The sequence below is a fragment of the Hemiscyllium ocellatum genome, chromosome 4 (assembly GCF_020745735.1).
Source record: "Hemiscyllium ocellatum isolate sHemOce1 chromosome 4, sHemOce1.pat.X.cur, whole genome shotgun sequence".
NCBI classification, from domain to species: Eukaryota; Metazoa; Chordata; class Chondrichthyes; order Orectolobiformes; family Hemiscylliidae; genus Hemiscyllium; species Hemiscyllium ocellatum.
The window spans coordinates 56,543,962-56,560,082 of NC_083404.1; the positions used below are offsets into that span (position 1 = coordinate 56,543,962).

Genomic DNA, 16,121 nt, shown 5'->3' on the forward strand with positions numbered 1-16,121 from the left:
CAATCTTTCAAGGAATGATTTTCCCCACTTCATTTAATTGACAGGGATTTCTCAAAGGTGCCAATCCTGAGAATTATGAAGTCCCATAAACTCCATAGAGGTGATAAAATGTTACAGTCCTGACAATCCATTTTCCTGACCCCTTGTACCTCTGTTCCCAAGACTAGAAACATCAGCCAATATTTCACTAAGGACACTCCTGTTTAGTTAGCAATAAATTAGATGATGGAGTTGGAGAATCCTGGTGGAGAGTCATCTCCTTTCATTCTACTCGATCAGAATACATTTAAGGGTGACACTGGAAGGAGACATTAGTGACCTAAATGCACCTGGGGATCATGTTTGGAATCTGGGAGCTTTGTTGGCTGTAATCCACATCTGAGCTGCCATTCAGTATGTCAAAAGCAGAATGATAAATTTATTGGAGAATCAATTGCTTGTTTCATTGATTTGTGCCAAACTGCTGCTACTATATAGCATATAATTGGTGTGAAATTAACATGATTACAAGAGTAATTAAAATCACACTTTTAGTAAATCAATACAGCACTGATTCTAACTATATTGTGCATAATCAGGTTCACCTATGGTAATGATTATGAATAACTGCCATGTATTGATATTTGGCCAACATTTTGGTAAGCCATTGCCAAGCAATTGCTTATACTCTGATTCTGCCTTGCATGCCTGCAATTTGAATCATATAATTTATCTAAAACAAGCGATTTAGTCAGTCAATGCACTAATGATGTGTAAGTGTTATATTTGGATAAAGAAGACTGCACATTCACAGGCTGATCCGGGCTCCACTCATTTGGGATGATGGTGCTGAGCTCAACATCTGGTGTTAGCATTTGCCACCTAAGGATCTCTGATTCTTGATTGACATATAATGATGCCAGTTGGTGACATCAGGTCTGGAAAGAATTACATTGACTGTGCTACCCACAGTCAAAAAGTCTGCTGATTATCATGCCTAGGTTCACAATTGAAGAATGGCTACTTGGGCAAAATATCAGAAGGTTGATAGATACCCTAGGAGCAGAGCAAGAGGAGTCATTATTTAGCTAACAGAGCTTGTGTAACAGTTAATGAGATTACGATGGAAGGGAATGTGTAGATTAGTGACCATAAAATTGGTGTTGCACTGAAAACAGGTGCCAAACGAATGGGATGGAGGGCAGTGTCTGTTAGGGCCTTTGGATCTCATCTAAAGGTGCCTTGCCAATGCCCATTGGCTGTCCTGATTTAGCTTGCTGTTGGGATTAGATTCACTTTAGATTAGATTAGATTCCCTACAGTGAGGAAACAGGCCCTTCGGCCCAACAAGTCCATACCGACCCTCTGAAGAGTAACCCACCCAGTCCCTTTCCCTCTGACAAATACACCTAACACTATGGGCAATTTAGTATGGCCAATTCACCTGACCTGCACATCTTTAGACTGTGGGAGGAAACCGGAGCACCCGGAGGAAACCCATGCAGACATGGGGAGAATGTGCAAACTCCACACAGACAGGCACCCGAGGCTGGAATCTAGCCTGGTACTGTGAGACAGCAGTGCTAACCACTGAGCCACCATGCCATGCTGGAGGTTTGACAGTTATGTCCTAGGGAGGAGGAGTTAAATGGGAGAAGGATAAACACAGATTGCCTTTTGTGGCTAGAATGCCCTTCTCCCACTGTCTGTGCATAGAATCAGATGAAAAGAAAACCCCGGCTTACATAATCTTCAGTGCCTTCCAACAGTCCCCTTTAAGGGCCACTGGCAAGGCCTCTGCTGTCCAGCAAAGTTATGTGGAAATTGCACAGTTTCCTCCTGAAACTGACAGTCCGTCCTTGATTAGCACGGTAAGAAAAGAACACACTTGCTAAAAGTGGCCACAGTGAAACACTGGCTGTCACATCAGCAGCTGCTGAGGGCAGGAAGATTGTTGGCATCAGAATTACTTCTTCAAGACAGGGCACCACTGACACTCGATGGTTTGGCAGTTATCTCATTGAAGCAGGGATTTTCATTTGATTTCTCTGCTTGTGTCAGCTTAATCTTTCCTCTAATTTCTATTTTCAGCACTGGATCAATGCTTCGTCCAGCCAGTTGCTCTGTCTCAGCCTCACAAAACAAGTAGCGAATGGTAAGTGCAATGGGCAATGATGCTTTTGAGCTGTTGTTTAAATGTAGCTGTTGTCGGATGAGATTTGTTTACTTGTAGGTAGCTATCGAATGTACAGAAGCAGGAAAGGAAAAAAGGCCATCAATCCTATGAATCTTTTCCCTTTCAGGAACTTTCTTCAGAACTGTTAGTCATTATACATCAATGCCATATTACATATTCCATTCTGAACCCTTAGAAACTCTGCACACATGATTATTTTAGTACAGAGAAATGGATGGCAGAGGTAATATTCACTTATTGCCAGCTGTCGTGTTCTATGCCTCGGAGATACATAGAGATGATATACTTATTTCTATACATCCTTAAGCTTTATTTCCAATGCTTTAAAAGACTATTTCCAGTCTTACAGCAGCTAGCCTCAGTTTACTCTCTCCCTACCTTTTAAGAGATCATACATTTTAGTTAATCATTCACAGGATTAAAACCTTTCAGGACACAGTCTTGTTTCTTCGCGTGTCTTGATTGAATTGACTTTTACCTTGGAGTCCTAATATTGTACACAAGCCATTTATACATTATATTCACTCATGTTTCAAAACTTGCCTGCAAAGCTTTCAAATTTAATGCAGTCTGTTTCTTTTTGTTCTTTTGGAGAAGTTTAGTCTGAAATGCAACTGTGAAAAATGTAGCTACTCATTCTCTCTAGTTTGTTAATTACATTTTTTGCTATTTCATAGTTTTGTCATTGTGGGTAGGAAAGCTACATTCTGTTCGTATTGCATTGCCACAAGCACCATGCTTGCAAGTTTCAGAAAGTAGATGTGATTCTGACATTGGAAATCATTTATTAAATAATCAAGACCATGCTAATTGCACCATAAACCAACCATGTTTTGATAACTATTGCCTAGAGTTTCTTTTTTAAAATCATTGCGGAAACCATAAAAAAACCTATAACTTAGTGTTAAAAATCACACAACAGGTTATAGTCCAACAGGTTTACTTGGAAGCACTAGCTTTCGGAGCCTTACTCCTCGATCAGGTGGTTATAGCTTAACGCTTCTTATTACAAGAGTATAGGAACGGGAGTAGGCCATTCAAGCTCTTTGAGCCTGTTCCATAAGTAATCAGATCATAACTGATCATCCACTTCACTGCCAATTTCCTAACACTATTTCCATATTCCTTGGTGCCATTATATTTAATAATCTATCAATTTCTGTCTTGAACATTATTCAATAATTGAGATTGAACAGGTCTCTGGGGGAGAGAATTCCAAAGATTCATCAGTCTGTGAGGGAAGACGTTCCTATGCTGTTCAATCTTAGAAGGCCTACTATTCTGAAATTATGTTAGATACGTGTGAGGTGTTGCATTTTGATAAGGCAAATCAGGGCAGGATGTATACATTTAATGGTAGAATCCTGGGGAGTGTTGCTGAAAAAGAGACCATGGGATGCGGGTTCATAGTTCCTTGAAAGTGGAGTCCATGGAGATAGGATAGTGAAGAAGGCATTTGGTATGCTTGCCTTTATTGGCCAATGCACTGAGTATAGGAGTTGAGATGTCATGCTACGGCTGTACAAGAAGTTGGTTAGGCCACTTTTGGAATAGTGCATTCAGCTCTGGTCTCCCAGCTATAGGAAAGATGTTGTGAAACTTTAAAGGCTGGAGAAAAGATTAACAAGAATGTTGCTACGGTTGGAAAGTTTGGCTGTAGGGAGAGGCTGAATAGGCTGGGGGGGTGTTTTCCCTGGAGCATCAGAGGCTGAGGGTTGACATTATAGAGGTTTATAAAATCATGAGGGGCATGCATAGGGTGAATAACCGAGATCTTTTTCACAGGATAGGGGAGTCTAAAACTAGACGGCATAGGTTTAAGGTGAGAGGGGAAAGCTTTAAAAGGACCTAAGGGGCAACCTTTTCATGCAGAGTGTAGCATGAGTATGGAGTGAGCTGCCAGAGGAAGTGGTGGAGGTTGGTATAAATACATGTAAAAGGCATCTGGATGGGTATATAAATAGGAAAGGTTTAGACGGTTATGGGTTAAATGCTGGCAAATGGGATGTATGTAGGACATATGGTTAATGTAGGATATCTGGTCAGCATGGACATGTTGAAGCTGAAAAATGTGTTGCTGGAAAAGCGCAGAAGGTCAGGCAGCATCCAAGGAGCAGGAGAATCGACATTTCGGGCAATGGAGGTTGAGAATTCATATTCTGGTTTAAAAATGCTGTGACAAGTTTTAATCTGCCAAAAAGAAAATGGCCGCTAAGCTGTTGTGAAAAAAACTGACCATCATATGATTTCAGTCTCATACCAATGTGACTAATTCTTAACTGCTCTCTCAATTGGCCATAAAAGCCAGTGAATCAAGTCAAACAGCTACAGAGTTAGATGACCTAGGTAACAAACATTGATGCTGCTAATGTTTCCCACATCCAAAAGAATTAATAAAATAAGCAGTGCTTTTAATTTACACACAGTTGGATCCTATAAACAGCAAATAAATGAGCAGAATGTGGGTGGAATCTTACTGCTATCATGAATCAGAACCATTTCCCAAGTCGCAAATCCTGCTCAACTCAAATGCACACTTAGGATGAGTCATATGGGAAATAGATGATGAGGAGGCTACCTCTGCATTTTCCATATGACTAAAGACAGTGGATGAACTCCTGAGGTGAAGGTTCAAACAGGAGAGCTTGCAGCATTGGATGGGCAGGAGTCATAGCAGAAAAGACAGGCACGACTGAGGCAGGTTTATTTGATTTGCTTTGATTTGATTTATTATTGTCACTTGTACCAAGCTATAGTGAAAAGTACTTCTTGAGTGCTAACCAGACAAATTGTACCATACATAAGTACACCAGAGTAATAGAACAGAATAGGGGAAAGTAAGGACTGCAGATGCTGGAGGTCAGAATCGAAAAGTGTGGCGCAGGAAAAGCACAGCGTATCAGGCAGCATCCAAGGAGCAGGAAAATCAATGTTTCAAGCAGATTGGAGCACTGGGAAATTTAATCTTTCACTGCTGAGATTAATAGATCTCACCAGGTAAGAGTAGAAAAGGATGTCGAGCAAAGTTAGGTCAAGTGAAGGTGAGATGCAGATCAGACGCAAACAGTTCCTACTGGTATCTTTTGATAAATTATTTGGCCATGCCAATTCATTATTTGCAAACTACCAGATCATGATGGACATTCTTTACCCCTACAATAAGTGTGCCCTACTCCTATTCCAAGCTGATGTCAGATATTACCTTGCTCTGCCTTAATTGATTACCACATGTTTATGAGCCATAAGACATTTTCTTATTTCGCTTACATCATCAAAGTCAGCTTCTCTATCAGAGGATACAATCTTTTTTCAACAGCAAAGTCTACAAGAAATAAATGAAATGTTCTGAAATATAACATCAATTATTGGCTTTTAAAAACCAGCAGCAGTGTTCAACATAAATTTCAGAAAAGGAGGGCATCAGATATAAGAAGCATAAGATAACAGCAAGACAAGGGTAGGTTAGAATTAAAATGTTTTGAGCAACTTTGGTGTCCATTTATATAAAAAACTAACAGTATTTCCAGTCCAGCCCTTCGCTGGTGCCTAGCCTAGCATTCGCACTGGGCTTTGACCATATTCCATGCCAGGGTTTCCAGGGTTTACCTTGAGGCTCTCAAGACTAGGAGACTGCTCTGGAACTATCTCAAGGCCAGAAGTCCAGGCTGAGGCCATGCCAGACTGAAAAAATGTCATGCTAGGCTGCTGAGAAAAAAAGAAAAGGATTGGATGGAATGGATGAGCTTTGGCTGAGGAATCCTATTCCATCACCATCTTGGATCTGAATCTTCAGTGGCTTTGAATAAGAGGGCAAGCTGTAAAAAGCAATGTTACCCCAGTTAATTCAATTGAAGCACTACAGCAGCAATTTACAAGGATGTTGTTAGGAATGAAAAGTTATAGTTCTGAAGAGTTTTGAAATGATCTAAAAACCAGCCAGCTTAGACATAATGGCCTGAATGACCTCAAAATTTGTTACAAACTTTTATAGTTCCATAGGAATTATTTTTCACATTAATTTCTCATTTTTAAAAATCTATATTTTTCACTATGTAGATCTGTTGAATATATTTTATAATTTATTAAAACTTGGGGACTAGAAATAATTTCATATTCAACTTAGTCCTCTGAGCCACCTCAGTGCATGCTCCAAATGTATCTATATTTCAGTAACTTGTCATATAGTTGATTCAAATTTCAAACTCCTGTGTCTCAAAGGCATCATAAAATTAAATAATTTTGAACTGGCAACTGTGCCATTTTTTTGACTGAAACGCTGAGCAGCATACAGATGCACAATGAAGAATCCTGTAATATTGGTATATTACATGTAAAGAGCCAAACATTACTTGCTGTCTGAATATATAACTTTGGAGTCCCACATTGAGTTACATGGCAGTCATGTTCCACACAGAGAGCTAAAATTCAAAAAGCCAACAAAGCACTGGCATATTTGAGCCTAAAATGCAATTATTTCAAATATGCAGAAACCAGAAAACACAAGTTGGTGTCAGATGTTAATGAAAGAAAACCCAAGCACTTCAAACAACATGAACGCTGTATTAATTTGCAAAATCAATCTGAGTTAGGGTTAGCACGGGAAAAATAAGACCAAGCGAATCACGTAAAAACAAACTGGCTACCATTTCAGCACTTCACGTTCTCCCCGTATCTGCATGGGTTTCATCTAGGTGTTCCATTTCCTCCCACAGTCCAACAATGTGCAGGTTAGGTGAATTGATCATGCTAAATTGCCCATAGTATTCAGGGATGTGCAGGGTAGGTGTATTAATTGGGGAAATGCAGCGAAATTGGGTTGGGCCAAGTGCCCTGTTTCCACACTGTAGGGATTCTATGGTTAACACAATAGTTTCCACCCATGCTGTATTGGGAGGCTTAGAGGTACTTGAAAACTTAATACCATAAGGCATAATAATTTTTAATAGCTTTCAAAAAGACTCTAGCAAAAGAAAGGTGCAAGCTACATCCTTTGTAAGCAGGAGAGGAAGATATAAATCTAAAATCTGGAAGCTGAGCAAAGAAGGCAGCAGCTACATTCAAATATTTTTGAAAAAGTTTAAAATACTTCTTCTACCAAAGTCAAATAGTCAGATCCAGCAACCTGAATGTCAAGGTTGGAGACAGAAACTGGGTGAGCCTGTTGACATTTTTAAACCAAGATTAGAAAATGCAGACAGCAAAAGTAAATTTGAAGCAATGATCGAAGTTTGCTAGAACAGCATATTTGGGTTTCCTGCACAGCTTGAAGTACAAATGGGTTTCGTTAGAATGAACAAACACATAAAATTGCAGGGCATGAAGACTCCCAGAGTACAGGAAGACACAAGAAGACCTAGGAAACAGGAGAAAGGGTAGAAAACAGTCTGAATTGAAGAAACTCAGCAGTTCTGTCAATATATGACTCTTCTTCAGAACTTGAGTTATGTTTGAGTGTTCAGTTAAGTCAGGGCAGCAGGATTGATGCAGTGAAACCTCAACAAAATGCACACCAGACATGGAGAAAGCTATGTAGTCACATGCACTCACTGACAGAAGGAAGTATCACTGCAAAAGAAAAGGTCAGTTATAAGACAAATGAGAAAGAAAATAAAGCGAAACATCCATGTCCTGGTTATTGTGAACACAACAAACTTGGAACCAAATGCCTATATGATATAATTGGATGCACTGCTCTCAGAGAACAATAAAAATATTTACAATGTCATTCAGATCAGAAAGAAAGTGAGAAATAAGCCTCCCATATGAGAAATGAAGCTCACTGCCAAATAATTTTAGTCCGAGTCAAATTCCGAAGCGGTCCTTATTCATATGTTCTTGCAAGAGTGAGTGTCCAAAAACTGGCACACTGCTGAACAATATCAGTGCATTTTTATACAGTTTCTATGAGTCTCTCTGTACTTCCCCTTTTACCTCATACGTGACAGTTGCAGTTGCTCTGTGCAGCTGCTAATCTAATTGGTTTACCACATCTGTCTGTGGGCTGTTATTAGCGTGCAAACCCCATCTCCTTTGATAGCTAAGTATTATGACTTCTGCTGAAGCAACATTGAGTCTTATCACTTCTGAGTACGTGACTTCTGCAGAAGCAAAGCTTACACATATTCTCCACACCCATCACCAATCTGGAGCTGAAGCTTGACACTGGAACACAGAATAACATCACTCCACATAAACTGTACCAACAGACCTTTCCTGAAAATTTGGAAATAAATGTTTACTCAGGTAGATGAAACCAAACAATGTCAAGCTAATTGGGGAAATGGGATTTGACTGCTACGAAAACCCAAATCAGAGAGAGACTTAATGGGAAACTTTTGGTCTACATCCCTGACACCTATGGTCCAGCTACATACAGATTAAGCAGTAATGCTGACCTGCAGCTTATCTTGATTAACCATGCAGTGAAGAAGGCAATACAGAAGGTTGAAGATAGGGCTGAGGAATAACCTACCCACTAATGTCTAGTTTAAGTTTTGCCAGGGCCACACAGCTCCAGACCTTATTTACAGACTTTGTTCAAGCATAGACTAAAAAGTTGAATTCCAGAGATGAGGTTAGAGTGACTGCCTTTGACATCAAGGCTGCATTTGACCAAGGAGCCCTAGAAAAAAACAATAGTGAATGCAAAACAAGGGCAATTTCTCCATTGGTTGGAGTCATTGATGAAGGAGCTGAAAATGGTTGGACATAGGACACCACCCTGAAGAACTCCCATATGTCATGGAACTGAAATGACTGACCTCCAACAACCATCCCTGGCACAAAAGAAGAAGCAAGGAATATCTGGTAGAAATCTGGAGACTCCACAATGATTCTCAGCCCCAATGATGAGCTAGCCCAGCACTTCAGTACAAAAGAAAAGGCTCATGACGCATTGGCATCCATCTTTAGCCAGAAGTGTCAAGTACATGCCTCCCCCAATCATCATAAACGCAAGTCTTCAGCCAATTCAATGCATGTCACTTAATATTAAGAAACTCCTGAATGCACTAGTTTCTGCAAAACTATGGCCTCTGACAACATTCTGGCAATAATAACACTAAAGTTGTGGCTCCAGAGCTAACCACTCCTCTAGCCAAGCTGTTTAGGTACAGCTACAACATTGATGTCTCCCTGGTAATGTGGAAAACTGCTAGATTAATTCCCGTAAACAAAAAGCACACAAATTCAACACAGCCAATTGCTGCCCTAACAATCTATTCAAGATCATTAGCAATGTGATAGAAGATGTCATCAATAATTCTAGTGACACTTGATCAACAATAACCTGCTCACAGATGCTCGGCCAGGGCCACTCAGCTACTGGCCTTATTACAGACTTGGAGCTGAACTCAGGAGGGGAAGTTTAAGTAACAGCCCTCGACACCAAGGCTGCGTTTGACCGAGCATAGCATCTAGGAATCCTAGTAAAACTACAGTTAATGGGAGTATAGGGCAAAACTCTTTGCTGTTTGGAGTCATACCTGGCACATAGGAAGGTGGTCATGGTTGTTGAAGGTCAGTCATAACTGCAACTACCCAGCTCAGAATGATGTGTATCCTTTCATGTATTTGAAACAGTTCAGTTTGCAAGACGCTTTGGTTTCCAAATTTCAGTTAATTTTTGTTTCACAAGAAAACGGAAGGATCAGTTTCCTTTCTGTGTTTACCTGTCCAGTTATCCTTTTAGTTCATTTTCTGTTTAAGTTAGGGTCTGCATAAAAGAAACTTCAAATTAAATTTAATGACACAAGTTCCATCACACATAAAGTTTGACATGGATGTTGTAGTCTGTAACTATGGATAGTGATGGCAAAGAAAATATAATTACCTACATAAATGTGTAATGTTAATAATAGGGCAAAAGACTGGAAGAGACAAGATTTTCCATTTGGGTATAAGGGTCTGAAAGGGATTATTGTTGAGGAGTGCAATAATTGCTGATAATTTCACTTGGATCAGGTGGGTGAACAACTATGGATCTCAAAGGAGTGAGATCAAACAATAAAGTCTGCCTCATAGTGTCAGTAACAATATCTGTCAGTCTAATGCAACTTGCACCTAATTCTTGTCTTACAACACATCTTGTTTAAGATAAGAACTGTTCTCATTAGATTACCAAATGTTTTTCTCTCCCACACTCTCCCTCCAGACCTCTAACAGGAAAAAGGAAGGTGGCAGCAAATCTACTAAATGGATCTTACACCACAAAGAACTGCGGTGAGAGTTCATTCTGCGACAATTAGACGGTAGGAGCAGAATGTTGTCCTCTCGACCAATAAACATTTTCATCTCACCATGGTATCACATGGTACTTTTTAAAGCAGCTGGAAGTATTAAGAAATTAAACCAGTTCATGAAAAAAATTGAGGTATTAATTATAATAATGACAGGTAATGACTTAAAACATATAAGATTTAAATATTTGCCCAGACCAAGACAGCACGATGGCTCATGGGCAACATGGTGGCTCAATGGGCAGCACAGTGGCTCAGCGGTTAGCACTGCTGCCTCACAGTGCCAGAGACACAGGTTCGATTCTGGCCTCGGGTGACTGCCTGTGTGGAGTTTGCACATCCTCCCAGTCTCTGCGTGGGTTTCCTTCGCATGCTCTGGTTTCTCCCACAGTCCAAAAATGTGCAGGTCAGGTGAATTGACTATACCAAATTGCCCATAGTGTTAGGTGCATTAGTCAGAGGGAAATGGGTCTGGGTGCATTACTATTCAGAGGGTCAGTGTGGACTTGTTGGGCTGAAGGGTCTGTAGGGATTCTAAAGACTCATAAATAAGAAAGCATGAGACCATATAGACAGAGTTAGTTGATTATTGTGATGAATTTTTCTCAAAGTATTTTTAATAAATGAATTACAACTTAGCTATCTTGGAAGAATTCTTGGGGCTGAACATTCTTATTTATCTGAAGCCAGGATTTTGGCTATCTGCCCATAGCTTCAAGGTTTCCTTCAGTGAAATAAAATAAAGAACAGAATAGTAACATAAAGTGACTATTACAAGACAAAAATAGGTAATGCATTGTTCTACAAAATGGAGCTTAGTAGGAAAATGACATTGAAAGAAATGGAAGTCTGCTGGGAGCACCGATCCTACTGGTGGAGTGAAATGAACAGAATAGACTCAGGCATTAAGTGGAGTTTGTAGTTGATGTCAGAATTAAGGTTGATGCAATCAAAGATGATGACAAAGAAAAGACAAGCTAATGGAAATGTAAATGGAAGAAGATGTCCAGACAGAAAGAGCAAGATAATAAATCAGTTAATTGAAGCAATGTAAAAATAATTTTATTACATGCATAAGTGTTCAAGGGAAACATTTTTTATCTTCACATTACTTATGCTGCTAATATTTGTTTAACAACTATTTGGGTGTAATTACAGTCAAAATATTCATTTTTCAATTTTTAAAAATTTCAGCTGTTGTTGATGTTGGTTTAATCAGTGTTTGGGAAAGGGTATACCTGTGCATAGATTCATAGAGTCGTTGAATCATAGCGATGTACAGCATAGAAACAGACCCTTTGGTCCAACTCGTCCATGCTAACAAGATATCCTAAATTAATCTGGTCCCATTTGCCAACACTTGGCCCATATTCCTCTAAACCCTTCCTATTCATATACCCCATCCAGATGCCTTTTAACAGCTATAATTGTACTAGCCTCCACCACTTCCTCTGGCAGCTCATTCCATACACGCACCACCCACTGCATGAAGATGTTGACCCTTAGGTCCCTTTTATATTTTTCCCCTCTCACCCTAAACCTATGCACTCTAGTTCTGGACTCTCCCACCCACTTACCCTATCCATGACCCTCATGATTTTATAAATCTCTATAAGGTCATGCCTCAGCCTCTGACGCTCAAGGGAAATTAACCTTAGCCTATTCAGCCTCTCCCTATAGCTCAGATCTTCCAAACTTGGCAACATCCTTGTAAATCTTTTCTGCAAGTTTCACAACATCCTTCCTTTAGCAGGGAGATAAGAACTGAATGCAGTGTTCCAAAAGTGGTCTAACCAATGTTCTGTTCTGCTGCAACGTGACCTCCCAACTCCTATACTCAATACTCTGCCCAATAAAGGAAAGCATACCAAACACTGCCTTCACTACATTATCTACCTGCAACTCCACTTTCAAGGAATTATGAATCTGCACTCCAAGGTCTCTCTGTTCAGCAACATTCCCCAGGACCTTACCATTAAGTGTATATGTCCTGCTCTGATTTGCTATTCCAAAATGCAGCACCTCACATTTATCTAAATTAAACTCTATCACCCATCTGATTAAGATCCCATTGTACTCTGAGGTAACCTTTTTTGCTGTCCACCATACCTCCAATTTTGGTGTCATCTGCAAACTTACTAACTGTACCTCCTACGTTCACATCCAAATCATTTATATAAATGACGAAAAGTAATGGACTCAGCCCCGATCCTTGTGACACACCACTGGTCACAGGCATCCAGTCTGAAAAGCAATCCTCCACCATCAACCTCTGTCTTCTACATTCAAGCCAGTTCTGCATCCAAATGGTTAGCTGTGCCTGTATGACATGAGATCTAACCTTGCTAAGCATGAGGAACCTTGTCGAATGCCTTACTGAAGTCCATAAAGATCACATCCACTGCTCTGCCCTCATCAATCCTCTTTGTTACTTCTTCAATAAACTCAATCAAATTTGTGAGACATGATTTCCCATGCACAAAGCCATGTTGACTGTCCGTAATCAGTCCTTACCTTTCCAAATACATGTAAATTCTATCCCTCAGGATTCCCTTCAACAACCTGCCCACCAATGACATCATGCTCACTGGTCTATAGTTCCCTGGCTTGTCCTTACCAAATAGTGACACCATGTTAGTCAACCTCCATTCTTCCGGCATTTCACCTATGACTTTTGGTGATACAAATATCTCAGCAAGGGGCTCAGAAATCATTTCCCTAGCTTCCCACCGAGTTTTAGGGTACTCCCGATCAAGTCCTGGGGATTTATCCACTTTTATGCGTTTCAAGACATCCAGCACTTCCTGCTCTGTAATACAGACATTTTTTAAGATATCACCATCTATTTCTCTACATTCTATATCTTCCATGTTCATTTCCACAGTGAATTCTGATGAAAAATATTCATTTAGTATCTCCCCATCTCCTGCGGCTCCACACAAAGGCTGCTTTGCTGATCTTTGATGGGCCCTATTCTCTCCCTAGTTACCCTATTATCCTTAATGTATTTATATAAACATGTTGAATTCTTGTTAACCCTTTTTACCAAAGCTATCTCATGTCTCCTTTTTGCCCTCCTGATTTCTCTGTTAAGTGTACTCCTACTGCCTTTATACTCTTCTAAGGATTCACTCGATCTCTCCTGTCTATACCTGACATATGCTTCCTTCTTTTTCTGAACGAAACCCTCAGTTTCTTTAGTCATCCAGCATTTTCTACACCTACCAGCCTTTCCTTTCGCCCTAACAGGAATATACTGTCTCTGGACTCTCATCTCATTTCTGAGGTCTTCCCATTTTCCAGCCATTCCTTTACCTGTGAACATCTGCCCCCAGGCAGTTTTTGAAAGCTCTTGCCTAATACAGTCAAAATTAGCCTTCCTCCAATTTGGAACTTCAACTTTTAGATCCGGTCTATTTTTTTCCATCACTATTTTAAAACTAATAGAATTATGGTCGCTGGCCCCAAAATGCTCCCCCACTGACATCTCAGTTACCTGCCCTGCCTTATTGCCCAAGAGCGGGTCAAGTTTTGTACCTTCTCTCATAAAAACATCCACATGTTGAATCAGAAAATTTTCTTGTACACACTAAACAAATTTTTCTCCATCTATACCTTTAATAGCTATACCTTTCATGTTTGGAAAGTTAAAATTCCCTACCATAACCACATTATTTTTCTTACAGATAACTGAAATCTCCTGACAAATTTGTTTCTCAGTTTCCCACCTACTACTAGGGGGTTTATAATACAATACCAATAAGGTGATCATCCCTTTCATATTTCTCAGTTCCACCAAAATAACTTCCCTGAATGTATTCCCAGGAATATCCTCCCTAAGTAAGCAGTAATGCTATCCCTTATCAAAAACCTTCAATCCTTCCTGTAGCATTTGTATCCTGGAATATTAAGTTGTCAGTCCTATCCATCTCTATGCCCTGAATTCATCTGATTTCCCTATTAAGTAAATGCAGTTTAATTCAAGAGTCCTACCATGCTCTCTGCTTCGTTCCTTCCTGTCCTGACTGTTTGACTCGCTCCCTTTCCCAACTGTACCAGTCTCAGATTGACCTCTTTCCTTGTTATTTCCCTGGGTCTGAGACTGGTACAGTTGGGAAAGGGAGCAAGTCCAACAGTCAGAGCAGGAAGGAAGAAAGCAGAGAACACGGTACGACTCTTGAATTAAACTGCATTTACTTCAATGCAAGAGGCTTAATAGGGAAGTCAGATTAACTCAGGGCATGGTTAGGAACATGGGACTGGGATATCATAGCAATTACAGAAGTGTGGCTCAGAGATGAATTACTACTTTAAATCCTCCTGAGCAGCTCTAGCAAATCCCCCTGCCAATATACTTGTCCCCTTCCAATTTAGGTGCAGGTCAGTTCTACCCCAGAAGAGATTCCAATGATCCAAAAATGTGAACCCTTCTCCATACACCAGCTCCTCAGCCATGCATTCATCTGCTCTATCCTCCTATTCCTACCCTCACTAGCTTGTCGCACCGGCAGTAATCCAGATATTACTCCACTTGAGAACCTCCTTTTTAAATTCCTGCCAAATTTCCTACATTCTCCCTTTGGAATCTCATCCTTTTTCCTTCTTACATTGTTGGTTCCAATGTGTACAATGACCTCCTGCTAGTCCCTCTCCCCTTTGAGAACATTCTGCACCCTCTCTGAGACATCCTTGATCCTGGCACCAGGAAGGCAACACACCATTCTGAATTTTCAATGCTGGCTGCAGAAACATCTGTCTATGCCTCGGACTGGAGAATCCCCTAACACAATTGATCACTTGGAACCCGACATACCCCTCATTACATTAGGCCCTGTCTTGATACCAGAAACTTGGCTATTTGTGTTGCTTAGGGATAGCCACAGAAGATTCCTGCACTACCTGTCTATCTCTCCTACCTTTCCTAGAGTTAATCCATCTACCTGAATGTATCTGTGGCTTTTCTCCCTTCCTATAGTTGCCATCAATCACACCCCCTAACTCCTGTAAATTCCTGATTGTTCCAACAGATCCATGCGATCTGATCAGATTCACAACCAAACATCCACTTACTACAGGCAAAATCATCAGTGAAGTGTAAACTCTCCCTAAACTCCAACATCCAACAAAACGAGCATACCGTTCAATGAAAGGACATCTCTGTTCCTTCTTAATCTACAGACTCAGAAAATAGCACCATCATTTTGCTCTAAAAACAGTTCTCCAGGCTAACTTAGTACTTATGGTTTTTATTTTTAAAATTTAATCAAGAAACAAATTTCAGTAAAACATATGATCAATGAAGAACCAGCTCTCCTCACTACTGTAGACTTACAGCAAAGTTACACTTAAAAACTATGCACTTAACTGTTCCTGTGCTGTGAGCTCTCCCAGATAGGTTCCTCCTGGTTCAGCTGTGAATTTTGTGGGTTGTTATTTTTTCCTAGACATGCTCCGGTGTCCAGAGATACATGAACTCAAACAGCAAAGGCAGTAACTATGCAGATTCACTGCTGTGCAAGTTAACAGTGGAGGTTTCTTTCTCTCTCTCCTTCACTGACCATGCAGTCACTGCTTTTTGTCTGTCTTTCTCCCTTTTAAATGTGTCATTGTTTTGACTTTTCATTTGGATGTACAAGTTAGCTGGAGTTGCAGAGCAGAGCCCTGTTTACTGACTTTTCTGCTGTGGAGTATAAATAAATCAATAATGA

The 16,121-nt window shown here is 40.2% G+C and overlaps 1 long non-coding RNA gene across 1 annotated transcript in view; it reads left to right on the top strand.

Moving 5' to 3' along the window:
• Nucleotides 1-16,121, top strand: part of LOC132815381 (uncharacterized) — a 63,534-nt gene that overhangs the window by 42,267 nt on the left and 5,146 nt on the right. The window contains exons 2-3 of the long non-coding RNA XR_009644643.1: nt 2,071-2,134; nt 10,329-10,425. This is a non-coding gene — a long non-coding RNA (uncharacterized LOC132815381). The remainder of the gene's footprint in view (nt 1-2,070; nt 2,135-10,328; nt 10,426-16,121) is intronic.